The sequence below is a fragment of the Nesoenas mayeri genome (genome assembly GCF_963082525.1).
Source record: "Nesoenas mayeri genome assembly, chromosome: 1".
Lineage (NCBI taxonomy): Eukaryota > Metazoa > Chordata > Aves > Columbiformes > Columbidae > Nesoenas > Nesoenas mayeri.
The window spans coordinates 6,278,860-6,297,927 of record NC_137541.1 but is presented as its reverse complement, the minus strand read 5'-3'; positions in this window follow the sequence as shown (position 1 = coordinate 6,297,927).

Here is a 19,068-nt window from a genome sequence, read left to right as displayed (position 1 = left end):
TCAATTATCTGACAGTTTTCATCCTCCCAAATTCCATTCTCTTCTCAGCCCTCTGCAGATTGTCACTCAAATGTGGGGAAGGATGAGGTCCTGGTGGACAACAGGATGACCATGAGCCAGCACTGTGCCCTTGTGGCCAGGAAGGCCAATGGCATCCTGGGGTGTATTACAAGGGGGTTGGTTAGTAGATCGAGAGAGGTCCTCCTTTCCCTCTACTCCACCCTGGTGAGACCACATCTGGAATATTGTCTCCAGTTCTGGGCCCCTCAGTTCCAGCAGGACAGGGAACTGCTGGAGAGAGTCCAGCGCAGGGCAACAAAGATGATTAAGGGAGTGGAGCACCTCCCTTATGAAGAAAGGCTGAGGGAGCTGGGTCTTTTTAGTTTGGAGGAGACTGAGGGGTGACCTTATTAATGTTTATAAGTATATAAAGGGTGAGTGCTATGAGGATGGACCCAGGCTCTTCTTAGTGGCAAACAATGATAGAACAATGGGTAATGGGATCAAGCTGGAACACAAGAAGTTCCACTTAAATTTGAGAAAAAACTTCTTCTCAGTGAGGGTGACAGACACTGGAACAGGCTGCCCAGGGAGGTTGTGGAGTCTCCTTCCCTGGAGACATTCAAAACCCATCTGGATGTGTTCCTGTGTGACCTCACCTAGGCGTTCCTGCTCCAGCAGGGGGATTGGACTAGATGATCTTTTGAGGTCCCTTCCAATCCCAAATATACTGTGATACTGTGAGAGCCACAGTGGCAGAGCCAGGTGTTGTGCTGCTGCATGCAGGGTCTGAGCTTGGGTCACACTGATGGAGGCCACAGCAATGCAAACAAAGCTTGTTTTCCATCTGGGCAGGTCTTGAAAATCATCATGAGTTGGCAGAAACAGAAGATTTGGTAGAATCTAGATGGAAAAAAGAAAATCAAATCCTATCCTGCTCTCTGCTACTAAGAAGACTTTTTCAGTAATCAGCACCTAACAGAGAAGCAGGGATGGTTTGGGGACACAAAGTGTGGAAAGATGTTGGGTACCCTGCAGAGAGAAAGGGGGAACAACTTCTGAGGAAGTAGCATTGTCCAGTGGTTAGATGATCTTTAGTGGTAAGCAGGTTCACTGACCAGCAGTGACATGAGCCAACTGATCTTTCTCAAAACAAAAAGAACTATGGATGATAATGATACTTAAAATCCACAGAATGATACTATAGTGCTCAAGTTTTATAGGTAAAGTGCTTCAGGATCCTTCATGAGAAATTATTAAATGTATCATTAGCACAGCAAGGTGATTTTGCCTGTGGTTCCCGAAAGGCAGGTGTCACTTTATGTCCTCCCTCATCTGCACAGCATCTCCCTGCTTGGATGGTACCTAGAATGCTTTCCTGTCCCTGGGTGAGTTGATGGTGTTCCATCCCAGCAGCAGCAGGTGAGCACCTGATTCAGCCCTCATGCTCCCAGAGCAGCAAGACATGGTAAGTTCTGGGCCATTCAACAACCCTTCAGCATTCATCTCCCCCACCATTTTCAGTCTGAGGTCAGACCCTCCTGCTCTGTAGGCAGCAGCAACAATGGCAGAGCAGCCATTTAAAAGACTGCAAGAGAAGCAAGATTTGATGGGGGCTCATGGGGAAGGAACCAACAGAAATGAGAAGAGGCAGCCAAAGGTCGCTCTGGCCTGCCAGCTGTAAAAACAATCCTGGTGACATGGCAATAAAATCCAGGCTTGGGAGCAACCTCCTCCAGCTCCTAATGGTGCTCTCGCTTAGCCCTCCCCGCTCCTGCCCGCTGCCTGCATAATGCCAGTGTGGAAGACGAAAGGCGGCCAGCGGGAGGTATGAGGCAGGAGCAAGGGTTGCACAGAGGGAGAGGAAGCTCTGTCTGCCAAAGGCCAGTGATGATGGGGGGGCAGCCACCGCAGGCCATTGGGATCGAGCTTTTTAAGTACATTTCAGCATAGCACGTTTGCTCCTAAGAAATCTAATATCCTTTGGGTCAGTGCAGGCCAACTGTTAGATATAAAGAATTCATAGCACTTGCAATCCCCAGATGAACCATTTTCAATTCTTCATGTTTCTGAAAAAAATGTTGCGTCGATCTATCAGCTGTGGCTGTGCTGCATAACGAGGGCCGTCTCCTGCCTTAATGCCAAAGTGTAAATATTGCATTGCAGCAAGCAGCAGTAGATAATGCATAATAATGAGCTGGGTTTGTTATGTGATGTGCTATCCAGAGCTCTTGAAAACAATGCATCAGCTTTAAAAAAACAGAGAGAGAGAGACAGAGAGAGAAATATTTTCTCCAGAAAAAGAAAATAGCCTTTGTGCTGGATGTAGAAGTGAAATAATCGTTTACAATTCTGAAAAACAGATGACATGGTCAGAAACATGAAGACAAGGATAAAAGACCAATTCTGATCTCAGGAACCATTGGAGTCATTCGTATAAATTCACTTAGACACCAGCAGAGCTCTAAGCAGAGTTGAATTTTCATGATGGAAAGATGGATGTTTTTATATAGTCTCCTTGTTCTTATTTAATGGGACAGGAATTCTAGTCTCAGCACATGATTAAACATGATGAAAAGAAATATTGTTTGAGCCAATAGTAATCAAGTGGTAGTTTCATGATTTTCATAGTTAATTTATCCAGTTCTCATCAGTAATGCATTTTCCCTCTCTCAAAAGGCAAGGTATAGTACTTTAATGTCTGTCAATCATCACACATTGTAAGCTACAAGCACTTTAGGAATTGCTGAACCGGTGTTTGGCAGAGGCTAAAAAAATCACATCAATGCACTGTGAAGAATCTGATTCATGTACCTTCAACCAAGAATTTTAACAATGTGGGCAGTTTGCTTTCTTCTTAATGCAGATTATGTTAAAGTGTTTGCAGCTGAAAACAAACTAATGGCCAACATTCAAGTTATTCACCATCGAAGAGATGTGATGTTTGCAGATATTTACATGAATCCCACCTGGTTCCGTAATGCTCTCTTAGAAGTCCCGTGTCTGGACAGCTCTTAGCAACTCAGATGGCACTGAGTACTGACAAGCTACTGAACATCATCAGTTTTCACCGTAAGCAGTGGGAACTGATGGAGCTCTGCATCTTTCAGGATTCAATTCTGAAGGTGCCAGTAGTTCTATAATTCAATCCACTACAAAACAGGCTGAAAAACCGTTTCATACAGATCAAAACGCAGACAAGGCAGCAATGTCTCTTACTCAAAGCAAAGCAAGGATGTGGGTGCCAAAGGCATCTAGGCAAAGGCAATATATATTTTTTTACAGGCTGTCATGCTGTTTCCAGGTGTTTATTCCCCTGTGAGGTATCCAGCAGGATAAGAATTTGGTAGGTAGGCCAGTCCTCAAAGATTTACTTAATTAAGTTCTCACTGAAGAAGAAGATCTGCACTAAAACAAGTCAAAGCCAGGAAAACCCAGAAAGTCCAATAGTACCTAAATGTCTGAAACATTTGTACTAATTCTGGGATTCTCATCTAAATTTAACCATCTAAGATTTAGACACCCAGCCTTTACCAGTCAATAGTGTCTAGGGATAGGTATATCAAGGGCAAAGATCTATCACTTTCTTTTGACTATAGAGAGGGCCCAGGAGTCTACTTTAGACCAACAACAAAACAGCTAATCACACTACAAAATTCTTCTGCACTTCATCTTAAAACTTTTAACATATACATATAACTATTATTTTATTTTTCCCAGCACATACTAAATAAGAATAAAATGGAGTAAGAACACCTAGGGGGTTACTTAGCATTAGCAATGAAGATGAGCCCCAGGAGTAGATCAGACTCTGCATGAATTCAGTGGAGAAAAATGTTTCTTTCAGGAAACAATACAGTTCAAGCCATGACTTCAGAAATGTAACAACAAATATGTAAAATTTAATGTGAAAAGCCTTAAATGGATCAGAGTAGGGAACAAAGAGATGATGTGTTATTGGGAAGCCTAATAATACAATCCAGGGACTTCCTGGGTATATGAATTAATCTTTATCTAGACTAATCAGTAAAGAAACAGGAGTGATTAGAAAAAACCCACAACAACAACACCAACACCAATAAAAACCCAACAACAAAAGAAAGCCACAAATAACTGAACATCTGATTTCCTGTTTCCTATTTCTTACTCTAAAAGAAATTTATTTTAAGCACATATGGTGACAAAAAAAAATACTCATTGAGCTCAGTTGCTATCACTAACCACTACTTTGTAAGAAATCAAAAAACTTATCAGGCTCCATCAATAATAGTGGTGGTCTTTTTAGAGTACTTTTCTTATAAATTAAGGATAGACAGTTAAAATGTAGATTAAAGAAAATAAAAGCTATGGAGTAATTATTCTTTTACTAAGGATTGCCATGGTCAAATCTTGGACCTAGTCCTTGATGACAGATCAAGCCAACACAATCATAGAAAAATGCATGTAAACTGTATGGTTCTCTAGCAGACAGAAACTCAAATTAAGACATGATTTTCACAAATCCCTTCTATCACAAAAAAAAGTCTTTTTTCACTTTCATGCTGAGAAAGGGAAAAGGGAGTCCTTAGTTTTGGAGAGATGCTGAGAAAAAAATTCACTACTTCTTTTTAACATCTTCAACTGCAGGAGTGTATAATAATTTAAAGATAGAATTTATTTTACCGAGCAGTAGTAAAGTTAGTCCATCACCTCTCCTGTATCTCTGTTCAGTTTTTACTGTGTGAATCTTCTTATAACAGAGAACAACCAGTACATATAGGCTACATCCTTTCTAGTGCTTTCTGTTGAGCTAAATAGGAACAAAGTTCTTAATCCATCCTGCATCTTAATTCAGTGCTTAAGCAGCTTTGAGAATTTACTTGCAGTATTAGAATTTGGTTACCATCTTTATTCTGCTAAGCAAGACACACTTTGGAAATGGAACCATTTTTGGTCCTGAACAGTTTTGAAAGATCTTCCCATAATTAAAAAACATTGACAGCTTTCAGATGTGATACAAATATGGAAAAGTTCAACTCCCTTAAGATTAAGCAAACATTTTATTATCTGTTGGTCTTTGCATATGGATTATATGAAGTACTGAATCATCTTGCTGGAGTCTAATTTAAGGGTATTTTATTTGACCAAAAATAAAGAAAAAAAAAAAGGAAATATCTGAAGTAATAGAAACAGAATTTTAAATTATCCATAAATAGTCATAAGTTTTTCAAAATTGCCATTTATGTGCCTTAATATCATTTGAATGTTAATTTTAAGGTCAAAAAAATATTACATTAAGCAGACCTGTGATTTCTACTGGTCAAAATGTAAGTACTAATAAATAAGTAACATTTTCAACTTGTCTGAAAACTTACTTAGGTATTTAGTTCTATATTTAAAATACTCCAAATTCTGTCCAAGTGAGCATTGCTGTGAGGGGAAGGCTTGCATAAATTCACATATACCTTTAAAGGAAAAACAGACCTTGTAAATGTTAAAATTCCATAAAAGTTAATGAGTTCTGTTTAAAATAGTGGCAAATGTTCATCTGGGAAACTACACATCATTTGGATGACTTCAGATCAGCTTCTATGTTAAAAGAAAAGACAACTCACTGCTGGATTCTAAGAAAATACTGAAGTTTTGTGCTCAAAACATAGGCTTAGAAGAAAAGAAATCTTCAATTTTGTTATCAGTTCACATAATGACTCCCAGGGTGGCCACAGGAGTTTAATACATCTCTCTCTGACTTTATTTTTATATCTGATATGTACTGTAGTACATTACTAGCATGAGAAATAATTAAAATGCAAGGCACATTTGTTTTCTTTTGTAAATTTCTCAGAAAAAAAAAATCTTTTTTACTGAAGTCAAAATTGAAGAACAAATAAAAGCAATGGTAAAATATTTTATGCAAAGAATATTTTAACTTAGATTTTGCACTTATCAGAAAAAAAAAATTGTTCATTAATTTCATTTGAAAAAAAATAAATAAAAATGAACCCTTTATTGGGAAATAATTTTTAATTAAAACAAGAACTTTTCAGATAATTTGTGTTTTGTATGAATACGAGGACCACTTCTAGCAAGTATCCATTTTTGAATTTCACCATATTATTTTGTTATTGCAACACCGGTTTTACATGTCAATATTGCTCTGTCTGGGCCAAATGACATAAATATTACTGTGTAAATAATCTATTAAAAATGTGTATTTAGCATAGCCTAAACACTGCTTATTAGTTAAGAGTTTTGGGTAACAATACTGTTATACATACTGTCATAATTATTATACTGTTATAATAAATTTAGCACATGCAGGCACAAAATTTATAGCCAACAGTATGACAGACAAAATTAAATGTATTTATAAAACAAGTGGAGAAGCTATTTTCCTCAAAATACTTTCTGTCAAAAAATACCCAGGTGTATTACTGATACAACCAGTAATACTGGGTTTGTGTTTATATTTGTAGAAAACCTGAGTACAACTCTGTATCAAACTGCTTTTGTTGTCAATAGACCCTGGAAACATCATCTGTCTTCCAGCCTCTCCAAAAGGAAGGCTAATAGAGAAAGAAAAAGATGTTCCTTTGCTGTCAGAGTGCATCACACTTCTTTTCCATCCTGCAAAGTGGAACCTGTGGCTTGAGGATCTCTGATTGTCACCTTGGGCGATCGGGCAATTGCTCTTGGTTTCACAAGGCATTTATATGAATGTCTCCAAAGGGCTGTGAGATAGCACGAGTTCATCTGAGGGCTGCTAGACCAATTCCAGACATCAGTCGAAGTCAGGGTCTATAAAATATTTAAATTACCTTTTCCATCTCCAGAATTTAAAGGAAAGCAGCTACACACTCTAGAGAATGAGCACAACTCAGTATCTACTGTTACCATCTGATAAGTCTCTGTGTATCACTAGATCTTTTACATTTAGTGAAATTGTTGCTTACACAGTGTGATTTCCTTTCCCACTCTCTAACATAGCGTGTTTTGTTAACAGATTTTAAGGACTTTTCAAGATATTAGGATCTCAGTCTTTCTGATCTAGATTTTAATGTAGATCATGTTTTATGATATCTTATCTTACATAAGAATAGTTCCCAAGGAGAATATTAAAATATATAAGGATGCAGCAAAGGAAGCTGCATGCCAATCCATTCTTCTTACTCATTTCAATATTCAGCCAACCTTTCTCTGCCCCTTAATGAAATATGCAGAACAATCTTGAAAAGAAATACAAAACAATCTTGAGTCAGTCAGCCAAGGTACCTTTGAAAGACAGAGTTGGACCTTTTTTCTCAGAAGCTTCCAGCCCGGAGTCCAGAATTCCTATTGATGTGTCCACAGCTTCTTCAGAGCCACACAAGATATTTAAGTAGTGTCAGACTTGGCAGAGATGACAACTGAATATGTTATGCTGATACCAGACACAAATGATATCTTGAAAATCAGGGTGTTTTAAAGAGGATGAAGGAATTTCTGCAAGTAACAAACTCTTTCCTGTTTTCAAGCTATAGATTAGCTGAATGGTAATTGTTCTGATTTTCATAAATGAAATTCTTTATAGGGTTGACCTGATCTGGCAGTTGGGTCTTCTTGTATTAGTATGGAAAGCTTTTCTCCTAAATCATTGTCTGTCAAGACAGGACTAAAGCAGGAGAAGTCATTCATAGGTGGGCAATAGAAATGCTATGATTTAACCAGAGCATCTGATAAAACCTGGAGATTAGCTGTAGGTTTCCTGAGTCCTGCTTTGAGTCCCTGGTCGCAAAACCCTAGCACTTCTCAAAAAATACTTTCTGTGGATGGATCTAGAGAATAGCAGACTGGTCAACGTGGGAAAAGCAGCACTTAGGAAATTCAGCAAGCCTTAGGTATCATGTGGGGAAAGGAAGGGTATGGCTCAACCATTTACAATTTGTGTATTATAATAGAACAACATTATCATTTAATATCACAAGAAAAAGGCTGATTTTTATGGCCAAAACAACACTCCACATAAAATTCTGACATATCAATTTGACATCATTATTTGCCTCTGCTCTGGATTTCAGAACTGATGCTGTTTATGTATTTTCAAAAACATCTTGAATTAATATTCAATGTTTACTAAGCCCTTTGGATTTCCTGATGTAATTTGCATTAGCTCATAGCAGCAGGGGCCTCAGGAGAGCCAGTACCACAGAATTAAATAGTAAGACAAATGCTTTGATCTGTTAAAAAAATAGGGTCTCCTTCACCTTTACTATATGATCATCTGTGAAAAGAAGCAAAAACAAATAAGTCACATCCATTCTTTACTCCATTACTAAATAAAACAATGTACTTCTTGTTAAGAGAATATTTTAATGGCAGCATATTTGAATACCAGGGATTACTGAGCATTTGACAATTTTCTGTGTTGAAATCGTCAACCTCACCATGCTTGTTACCAACCTGAATCCTTTAAGCTAAGCCAAATATCCAGCAAAGAAAGATGGGTTTGTAGTGTTAAAAGGTGCTTTGGGAGGTCTGAGATTCAGGCTTATCCCAGAAAGAAACCCTTTTTGGTAACTTTTTTTATAACCTTGGAGAAGTCTGCTTGTGCTTGTTTTTTTGTCTAGTAAATGTTTTGTTTGTTTACAGGCTAGGCTGCTGCAGGAAAGGTTGGGAGCTGTTACATAAACTTATATCTGTGAAACAGATGTTAGGATGGGTCAATTCTGTCTATTAGGGTCTTTTTCTTTTGCAAATAAATTGTGAACCTTTACCTGTCATCACCCTAAAACTCCAACAGAAACCAAATTCACAGGCATTTATATTTAATGCTTCTCATTGTCCTGGTGTGTGTTGGCTTCCATCTGAGAGTAGGATCAGCATTACAAACCTTACATAGTCAGAGAGAGGGTCCAGGAATCATCACACCATAAAGCTATACATTAGGTTTCCAGACCAAATGGTTTCTGTATGGTGGATCAGTGTGAGTTTTCAACATCAGTCCTGAATATTGGGAGATCAGTAATGTCATACTTCTTCAACTCACCTCATGTACTGAAGTTATTGAAAGCCATAGCCTGATCAGGATAACCTGACAGCTGCCTTGTTGATAAGGCCACAGTTTTTATCATCAGAAAGCTGGATATACCTCACACACCTACTTCTGAATCTTCGAATTACATTCTGGACTAGGTCTTGGACCCAAGTCTTCATCAAGCAAACTTTTCAAAATGTCTGTATTAGTTCATATCTCTCAATATAAACTTTGGGAAAGCATTCCACATTCTCTGAACACCTTTCCTAGTTAAGTGAAACTGTGAAAACTTGTCAATGGGCATGCTGATATTAGATGATATGACAAAGCAACTTCTTCCTTTTCTTTAATGGAAATAAGCTCTTTTTAGGGTAAGCAGCTTTTGCACTCATGTGATAATAGTATAACTGTTATGGACAAGTTAGATGAATAAGGAAAGACATTGTCAAAAGTATTTAAAAATACTGAGAAATTCATCAAATAAATTATTCAATCTATGTTACAGTACCTATCTGTGTAGGTGTTTCTACCACCAGAAGTATCTGGCAGCCTCTAGAGTTACCATTTTTTTTTTATTGTTAAATTATTAATGATGCTTTCATGCCTGAGGCCTTACGGAATACTACATAACATCTTTTATCTAAAGATCTCATCATGATTCACAAAGATTAAACATCAAAACATCCCTATCAAGACAGTAGGCTGTACAGTATAGTTGTACTGTACTGAGTTGTATACAACTATAAATATGAATGTAGCGCTCTCTCAATTTAACTTGAATTTTTACTCCTTGTGCTTCAGGGCCTCAAATCTCAAACTCTCAGTTCTTGCAATTTGTGGAGTAACCTCTAGGAAAAAAAGCATGAGAGAGAAATTATGTCTTAAAATTACTGAGTTCAAATTCTTTCCAACTGACCACTGCTCATCTTTTATGTGGGACCTGAGGAGTTTACCAGTAGCTCTTCTTTTCCAGTGCTATAGCAAATTGGAAAATCACTGAAGAAGGGCTTCTTCTGAGATGAGTTTATGGTAGGTGTTTAAACCTTTAAGCCTTTGATCTAAGTTTCTAGATAGATAGGAAACCCATGCTGTATTTTAATACATGTTGCAGTTTATGATGACCAGCTCAGTAGTATCATAAACTTATATTCATATGACTTTTATTATTTTTCCTTAATTTCTATTAAAAATGGGAGTTAATACATTCCAGAGTGGAGCTGAAAACACAAATTTTATTTTACAGTAACGAGCCTGGCCTTCCCACTCTTTACAGAGGGATGAAACTGTCCATTTTCTCAAGTGCTCAGTAAACTTGTGGCAACTTCTGGGAACAGCTCATGTCACCCACACATAGCATCCCTCCTGGTGACAGCAGTGAGACTTTCTGCCTCAAAAATAAGTAGATGCCGATTTTACTGAAGGCTTCATCTGAGGCAGGCATATTAAATGACTTGTCTGAGCTATTATAATAGGAGTCTAAGCAGAAACATTCCCAATAGTATGTTTCAACTACTGGGTTGGTTTTGCTGTTTTCCTTTCTTTTTCTGTTTGAGAAATACAGATGAAAGTGCCACCAGCCTGCCAACGTTGTCTGAGCAGACTTAGGGAAGCAGAACATCAGTTTTATACGCATATATTCCAGGCTCACTAGCATCTTGCCCTCAGCTTTTTCTCTTGTATGACAAGCATGATCAAATACACAGAAACCAAGCAAAACAATGCCCAAAAAATCTTGCCACACAGCCTATGGAAAGAACTTGTCTGGACACAGCGGCAAAGCAGTGCATACAGCATGCTGCTCTTGAACACACAGGTTTCATTTCTGATCTGGACAGTCAAGTTGGGAATTGTGTCTGTGATAAAAACAGCATCAGGCGGAGTGAAGCTGTTTTTAAAACAACTGCCTGCAGGCCAAAGGGGAGCCCCCAAGGGGAAAAATAATCAGCTCTGCTTTCTTTACATTTAAGCCTATAGCACTGTCAGGGCCTGACGGTACCAGACAACATTCATTTAACATAAGCAAAGAGAAGTAAAAAATAAACACAGGACAAAGCTAACTATGTATCAAATGGCCAAATGTCCCTGATTCTAGAGTCAATATTTGCATGGTTGAACCAAAGCCCAACATAAAGGAGATGGATGCAAAACTCGTCTCCCTTGCACACCTGCAGTATTAGAAAACATCAGCTCCAAACACACATGACGATTTCAGTTTAATTAATATGAAATGGATGCAAAAATAAAGTCTACTGACTAGCTTTTAAACTGATAATGCAGTCCTCAAAAACATTTCATTTTTTTTTTTAAATTCCCAAGAGTTAGAAAAAGTTGAAAGTCATCTGACATAACTTTTAAGTGACATGTCTGAGCTAACTAGTAAGACTATTATTGTTGTCAAAGAGATAAATAGGCAAATAGGCATTCAAATGTTCACAGGTATGAAGGGTAATTCAGGTTGGAAGGGATCTCAGGCAGCACTCTTGTCCAACCTCCTGCTCAGAGCATTCCTAGGATATTATAGTCTTACCCTAAAGCCCCTGTCTAGAAGGGTGAGGTACACTGCATCATGTAGCTGATTCACAGAGAGTCAGGGAAACTGGATCCGTTGTGGACACCTGCATCATGGACATCTAAATGAGGCAAAATGAATCTCACCTCCAATACTTAGTTACCTGTGGTTTCTGCAGATGCAGAGATCAGAGCAGGAAGAAGTAGGAATTCTGCAGATATAACTTGTCTTGCTCAAAGGTAAAGAATCACAGTGGAGAGCTGTAGGATATCGTACGCAAAGGGAGAAGTTGTTTCATATGAAAATTTCTGTGATCACAATATGATAAGTACAGAGAGACTTAGGGAGTTCCCTTAGTTTTGAAATGCAGAATCCAGGACTTTCTGTGCAAGCAAAGCAAGTCCAACAACCACTAACATGAGTTCTAGCAAATACTTGCACTTCAGACTCATTCTTTAAATGTTGATTTGAAATACAAAGCTCAATTTGGCTAGATTGAGGCTGTGATTTTTAAAAGCTCGTTGGAAATCTTGAACTCAGTCCCAAAGGCAACCTAATGTGACAATAAAGTAACTTCTATTTGTAAGTGGTCCACTAAGGTGACATGTTTAATATAGAATTCTAGTCCTTGTGCCACTAAGTTGCTTTATTGTCACAGCTGGGCATTTTGCATTGGTTAACTGCTGTAACGAAAGAACAGTGTATTTTGAATAGACTGTCTGAGTCATAAAGAACTAACCTCTGTTTGCCTCCAAACTCTTTTCTGCAACTGCAGAATACTAGTAACTGCAGACCCATAATTACTCTTCTCTGAACCTACTAGTCTAACAGTGTTGATTTAAGATATGGATGTTATTTTATAGGAACTGGTCTAGAAAGGGACATGGGGACAGAGTAGGCTCTTGATTTTGAATATTAAAGCTTGTTTCTTCTGTTGCCTTTTAAAAGGTTGCATGCACTGATACACCACTGAAGAAATTTTGTCATTTAAATAGTTAAAGAAAAAGAATAAACACACCCTCAAAGAGTTGTGAAGGTAGCAAGGCAAAAGCGGCTTCACAAACATTAAGTGCAAGGAGAAGAAATAGGGGATCATTTCTTAGCCAATTAATATCTACTTAGAAGCTTGTGCCCTGGTGTGCACATGTAACTCTATTTAATGTTAATGAAAGTTATGTGCATGCTACAGAGAAGGCTAGACTTCTTAAAAAAGGTTGTTCAAATTGCTTCCTGCAGATACAGGTCAAAGATTAATCATTCAATTTGGCTTCCACTGCATTACCCAAAAAAAGGTTGATGTTAACAACAATACACAGTACTTAACTGCAAAAGCTGAAGTTGCATATATTACTCCTACCATATTTTTGTCATGTTTCCAGGCCATCAATGCTATTTCACTTTCAAAGTAGGAGGAAAAAGTGACAGATTACTGTGATGAAATGGATGAAATGTTGAGGTCACTTGTACAACTGTATAGAAAGCTCAGATTCTGTAGATTAATTTGTCATTACATATGATTTTGATTCTTGCACCGGTTAAGTAAACGGAGAAAAAGTGAAACTGGAACAGAGGGTCTAAAGACTTCAGTGATGCATAAGCAATAACAGATTAGTTCTGCTTTGCTGGATTTGAGTAGCTCTACTAGACAGATGTAGAGTTCAATAAACTGATATAGTGCTTACAATTGGATATCAATGGCCTATTCACCACAACAGACACAAATGTGAACTCATCAAAGCGTTCTTCAGTAGATTTTCTTTCCATTTACATATGTAAATCTTATTTTCTGTATTCAGATGTAACCACTACATCTACCTGACTGACACGAACAGAGGACTTTTAGTTTTCTGTTCGCCTTTTGTCTTAAATAGTCATTTACATTTGGACTTGATGTTTGAAATGCCATCTAATCAAATCAGTAGGTAATCAAGGCAGTAGCCTTTTATTTCTACTTTGAGTAGGCATAAACGACCAAAGCAAAATGGAAGAAAGAAAAAAAAAGTTATTGATCATATTCTAACATAAGCACCTTCTTTTGTTCAGAAGAACTATACTTTGAAATTATTATGTTGAGAATGAGGAAAGTCTAGACGGGTAGTTCAGATGACAGGGACACACACAGCCTTCACTTAGGATTTTATTTAGTTGTCTGAAACTAGGCATTTAATGTTATTTGAAGTGCCCTGAGGTATCCAGAACATCTGTGCAGGTTTGGAAGGTATAATGCAAGACTCATGGGAGAACCATACCTTTGTGGAAGGGCATATGGATTTCAGATCCTACGGAATTTGAAATGGGATCAGATACCTGTGTTTGAGTAACCGAGTAATCCTCAGACAACTGCATTTTAGACTATACATTTTCTATGCATAGGCATCTACATGACAACTCTAAGATCTTTATAGGAATTGGAAATCTAAGGCCTGACTAATTTACTCACAAATGGGCACAGACTGTTGTTTGAAATGTCCTAGATTATCCTGGTGTATCTCCAGCTGCTCGCCCAGAAAGGCATACATCTTCCATATGTTCTATGGCACAGCTGCCAAGACCAAGCTGATGCGTTGGACTCCTGAGTTCATATTACATGGCATTAGGAGTTTGAGTCATCTCAGTGAGTGGAATCTCTAGTCAACATACCTAAGGATATATATAAAAACTAACAATCTCAGTCAACCTATGTTTGATCGTTTATGAAACAAGCAAACAACAAAACAACAACAACAAAAAAACCAACAACAATAAAAAAAAATCCTCAGGAAAACTTCACTGAGGTTCATTGACTATAATACCCTTACACATGCCACATAACATGTAGACACCTCAAAGTAAACACCTACATTTGTGTATCTTAGCTGTGCTCTTTATCCTTTTACTCAAATTAAGTGAATCCAGACTGAACGATGTTTGAGATGTCTTAGTTCTTTGTAATGTGTTAGACTGTCCCTCTCTGTGGCACGTGTGCCATGCCCCTCTAAAGACCTACTAGAGTTCACTTGATGCTTCAAGATTTTTGTATTCTACCTTTATCAGTTACTCAACCATTGCAGAAGTTCTGTCAGAACCAAGATTACATTATCTGAGGACCCAGATGACAACATTAAATAATGAATAACACTGCCTATCTAACATTAAGAATCCTACAGCACTGTAGAAATTACTTTTCCTTGCACACTTAATATGATCTGTAGAATAGTGATAACTTGAATGGACAGAGAGAGAAAAAAAGCATTTGGGTTAGTTTCTTGGTTGTTTTTTTTTCAGCTGAGAGAAGTAATGGTAACATTGACAAATATTTTGTGGGGTAGATTTTAGAAGGACTTGATGGGAGAGTTTAGGAGGTCTTTAACTTCAAAATAAGCATATGGGTGCAGAAGACAGGTAGACAGGACATAGGCATAGGTCTGGGATTAGAACTAGTGATGATGTGTTTATACAGCAGGAGGGACTATAGTTTGGCTTGACAGGGAGAGGCAAGAAAAGCTAAAGTACACTCAGAATACCTGAAGCATGCTCTCATGATTGCTTCTACGTCTGCTGATGGCATATGTCACAGCTGTGAAAGTGTAGAAAGAGAAGGAATCCATGCAGTTGCCTCCTCTCAGGCCTTTCAGCCCATGGCCCAGTTTCTCTGGTCTCATTCTTCCAGTCACGCCTTGTGAGATCTTGTCCCTGTACTCTGAATAGTTCTCTTCTACATGATCAGCCTTGAGCTAAGTAAGACAGTGTGCTAAAATAGTCAAAGTTGTTCAGGTGAGCTCAGAGAAGACTGCTAGAGACAACAAAGATTCTTGACAAAGTTTACCTAAATGACAATGTTTTGTCAAGCATCAAGGTTTGAGCTGCTAACTTTTCTTTTATTCAAGAAAACACACTAATTCGAGGGCCAAATCTTTAAGGACAAATTTCTACCCCTTTTTACCTGCATGTAAACCCGTATTTTCAGCTAGGAAGGACAGGTTTGTTCTTAATGAAAAGCGAGAACATTGAAAAAAAGGCAAACAATAGTATAAGAAAAGCAGTTCTAAAAACTACCATAGCATCTGAGTAGTTTGCTTTAAAGTCATTTGGCATTTGCATTTAGATGCAAACTATTTGTATTCCCATGATCCCATAAAACCTGCATCATATTTCTATGTCTTTACTTTGCTCTTCACTCTTAATGTAAAATTAACTCCAGCTAGACTGCTGAGCTTCTGACTAATACTCTCAAATCAGCCCCAGTTTTGCATTTCAGAATCTCTATCAGCTCTGCAAAACATTGTGTCCTGAGGGAAGGCAACAGTTGGCATTTTTAAAACCTAGAAGCAAGTGTTTGAGTTTGATGAGGCTATAAACTCGTTGACTGATGTTCCGTGCTCAGCAGAAGAATGGGTACAAGGAACAAGAGTCTCCAAGGAAAGGGTCTACTCAGTGTCCAGACCCAGTAAATCCTTTACTGCTTCCTGAGGTTGCAAATAAGGCTGCTGATTACAGGCAGTTTTATCCCAGGGTCTTTATCACTCTTCCTGACAGTTTGTGATTATTTATCAGCAAGATCTAATACCTTAATTTTTTCTCCAAGTTCTCTTGAAAACACTGCAAGAATGAGTTGAGGCAGACAGAAAATTCGGTATTCCACACAGGGAAGCAATTCTTTAATAAACCTGATCTTTCTCTATATAATATTCCATCAGTTATATTTCTCTAATGAAGCTTTATTTGACAGATTCAGACTACTGCAGGATAACTTAGCATGGTTCTGAAAGCAAGCTTTCAAGCCTCAGGAGGTCAAACTGACTACATCTTTTTAATAGATAGGCATGGAGCAACGCAATGACCTAAGAGCTGTGAGAAATAAGGAAACATTCTGTCATTGCTGCCTTTCTGATTAACTCCCTGGCTTTCTCCTGTGATTACTGGAGATTTTCCAGTCAAGGAACACCTTTTGCTTGACACTGATACATGCTGCTTATGTGACATGAGAAAATGTAGGAAGTCATCATCTCCTCTCCAAGTGGTAAAAGACTGAGGAATGTTTTTTTCTTCAAATTCATAACACAAGTGTTGCTATGAAGGACTAGTTTTATGCTTTTGGCCAGGCAATAGGAGGAAAAAAAGGAAAAATAATTTTTGCTGTTAATTGCAATGGTTTAAGAATTTCTTCAGTAAAGTAGTTTAACATAAGAATATGTGTTTTGATACAATTCTGAAGTTCTTTGCAAGTACTATAGAAAAAAAATAATTTCTGTGAGACTTTGGGGATTGTACAATACTAACATACTGGAAATATGCCCATGGGTGTTCATTCCCAGGGATTGCAACTCTCCTCACCAAAGCCACCTGATGTTTTCCAAGTAAAGTAATACATGAGTATTATTCAGGCTATTAAATTAATGGGCTACTTTATCTGTGCAGTGTCACTTTATTTTCTTTAAATATACTCTTCTAAAAAATTCAAGACTTATTGAGACTGTACAAGAGAGTTCACACCTGGGTTGCACTCCAGCCACATGGAAACGGAGTTTGAGAAAGAGGGTTTTATTATTCTCTTTGCTTTGAAATGTAGGTTGGCATCTTTTTAGCAGATGTGTCAGATGAGGTCTTCATATAACCTCTTTGGGGAGTGAGTGGTTGAGGTTTCCTCTGTGCTTATCCGTAGTGAATGTGATTCATTAATGTAAGACAGAGCTACTCAGATTTTAGCTCAGGAGGTCTTGGGTCAAACACTGATGTCAGACATCAGAACAGATAGCTCTTGTGCTGGAAACAGTGAAGGTGGCAATCAGCAAAACTGGCAAAAATACAACATTAGGACAGACACAGTTTACAGTCCTGGATAGATTTCTAGTTTTGGTTGTATAGCCAGCCCATGAGCTTTCTTGTTTGGCGTAAGCTGGAAATGCAATAGAAAAGTCTTCTACAAACCTGCTGTGGGCAGGCTAACACTAGGGGTACAAACATTCCCAGAAAAAAATACAGGATGCATGTGTGTTTGCACTTTAGATACACTGAAACAAAGGGCATAGATATTTCTGTCTAATGATCAGAAGGGAGAAGATACCTGGCATTGGAATCATACAATTTAACACACAATCAAGCACAAATAATAACCATTCTTCTGAAGATTATGAGCATTGTGGCAGAGGTGATATACAGCATAGAAAAAGATGGACAGATAGATCAAGTCAATATTTTCTTTTTCCCCCCCCCCCCCCCCTCACTGAATTCGTGCTTTCAAAATCTGACTATGCTGGTGGAACTATTGTTTTAGCCAGGACTAAAACATAAGGGTGAGAACAGAGGAACAGCCACACAGAGAAGCAGAAGGACCATGAAATACTGTGAACCTTATCTCTGACAACATCCCACAGCAAATGTTTAGGAAAGAATATAACCACAAGACAAGATGCAGTGATACACCTATGGAAACTACGGTTCAGGGATTTCTAGGGAAAAGAGGATGTTTCTGTAGTTAATAGACATTACTCAGTTTTCAGTCTATGGATTTGTGAGGTTAGTTTTTGAACCTGTGCATACTTTTTTAACATTTGCAGCATCCCAAAGCATGGAGTTCACAGATGTTCTCGAAAACTTTACACACTCCGTATGAAAAAGGATCTGTTTCTGTTTTGTGCCACTACGTCATAGTGTCACTGAGTGTCTTCTAGTTCTTGCACTGGAGGAGACAGCTAGCAGTCAATCCCTGTTTACAGTTAACAGTCAATCCCATGACACTCAAGTTTATATAGATTTCCATCATACCACATTGAGTCCTCTTTTTTCCACACTAAAGGATCTTAGTCCATTTAGCTGTTCCTTACACAGAAACCATCTCACGTATTTGATTTTCCTTTGTCAGTTTTCTCCGGGTCCCTTTTACTTGTAGTATATCTTGTTCAAAAAGGAGAGCTAGAATTGTATTATTCAAGGTATGGACACTGATAGTTTAATAAAAAACAGCAAAATTTTCTTCATTGTCTTCTATACTTTTCCTAAGAATTACCAAAGTTCACTTTGTTCTTTAACCATTCCTAAACACTGATCAGCTAAGTATTGATGATAAGCTCAGGATCTGAATTCTGACAATGAGTGTCAGTTGATAATTGTATACATGAAGTTGATTGTTTTCTCTCACGTGCATTTCTTTGCATTGAATTTCGTTTTTATTTGTCATTTATCCCTAGTTATTCTGTAGTTTCTTATTATCTTGAATAACCTGAATGCCTTGAATAACACAGGTGGCCAGCCACTTGCACTGCCATTTGGAATCTAATCCAGAACATATATCTTGAATAGAGTCAGTCCTGACATAGCCTGGATGAGACATTTGTACATTGTAAAAGAAAAAAAAAAAAAAAAAAAAGAGAAACATTGTTCTCGGTAATAAAGCTCTTCCCATTTCTTACAACTGAAATGGGCAAGTTTTATGTTATAAACTCTACAACCTACTTGGAGAACTCTATTGACATTTGAAGGTCCAGTTGATTTCTTTTGCTATTAAACGTGTTTAGGTTTATTTTAAAGTATCCAAACTGTAATGACTAAACTACACTTCCAAAACTATTATTCCTAGCAAGAAAGTGAC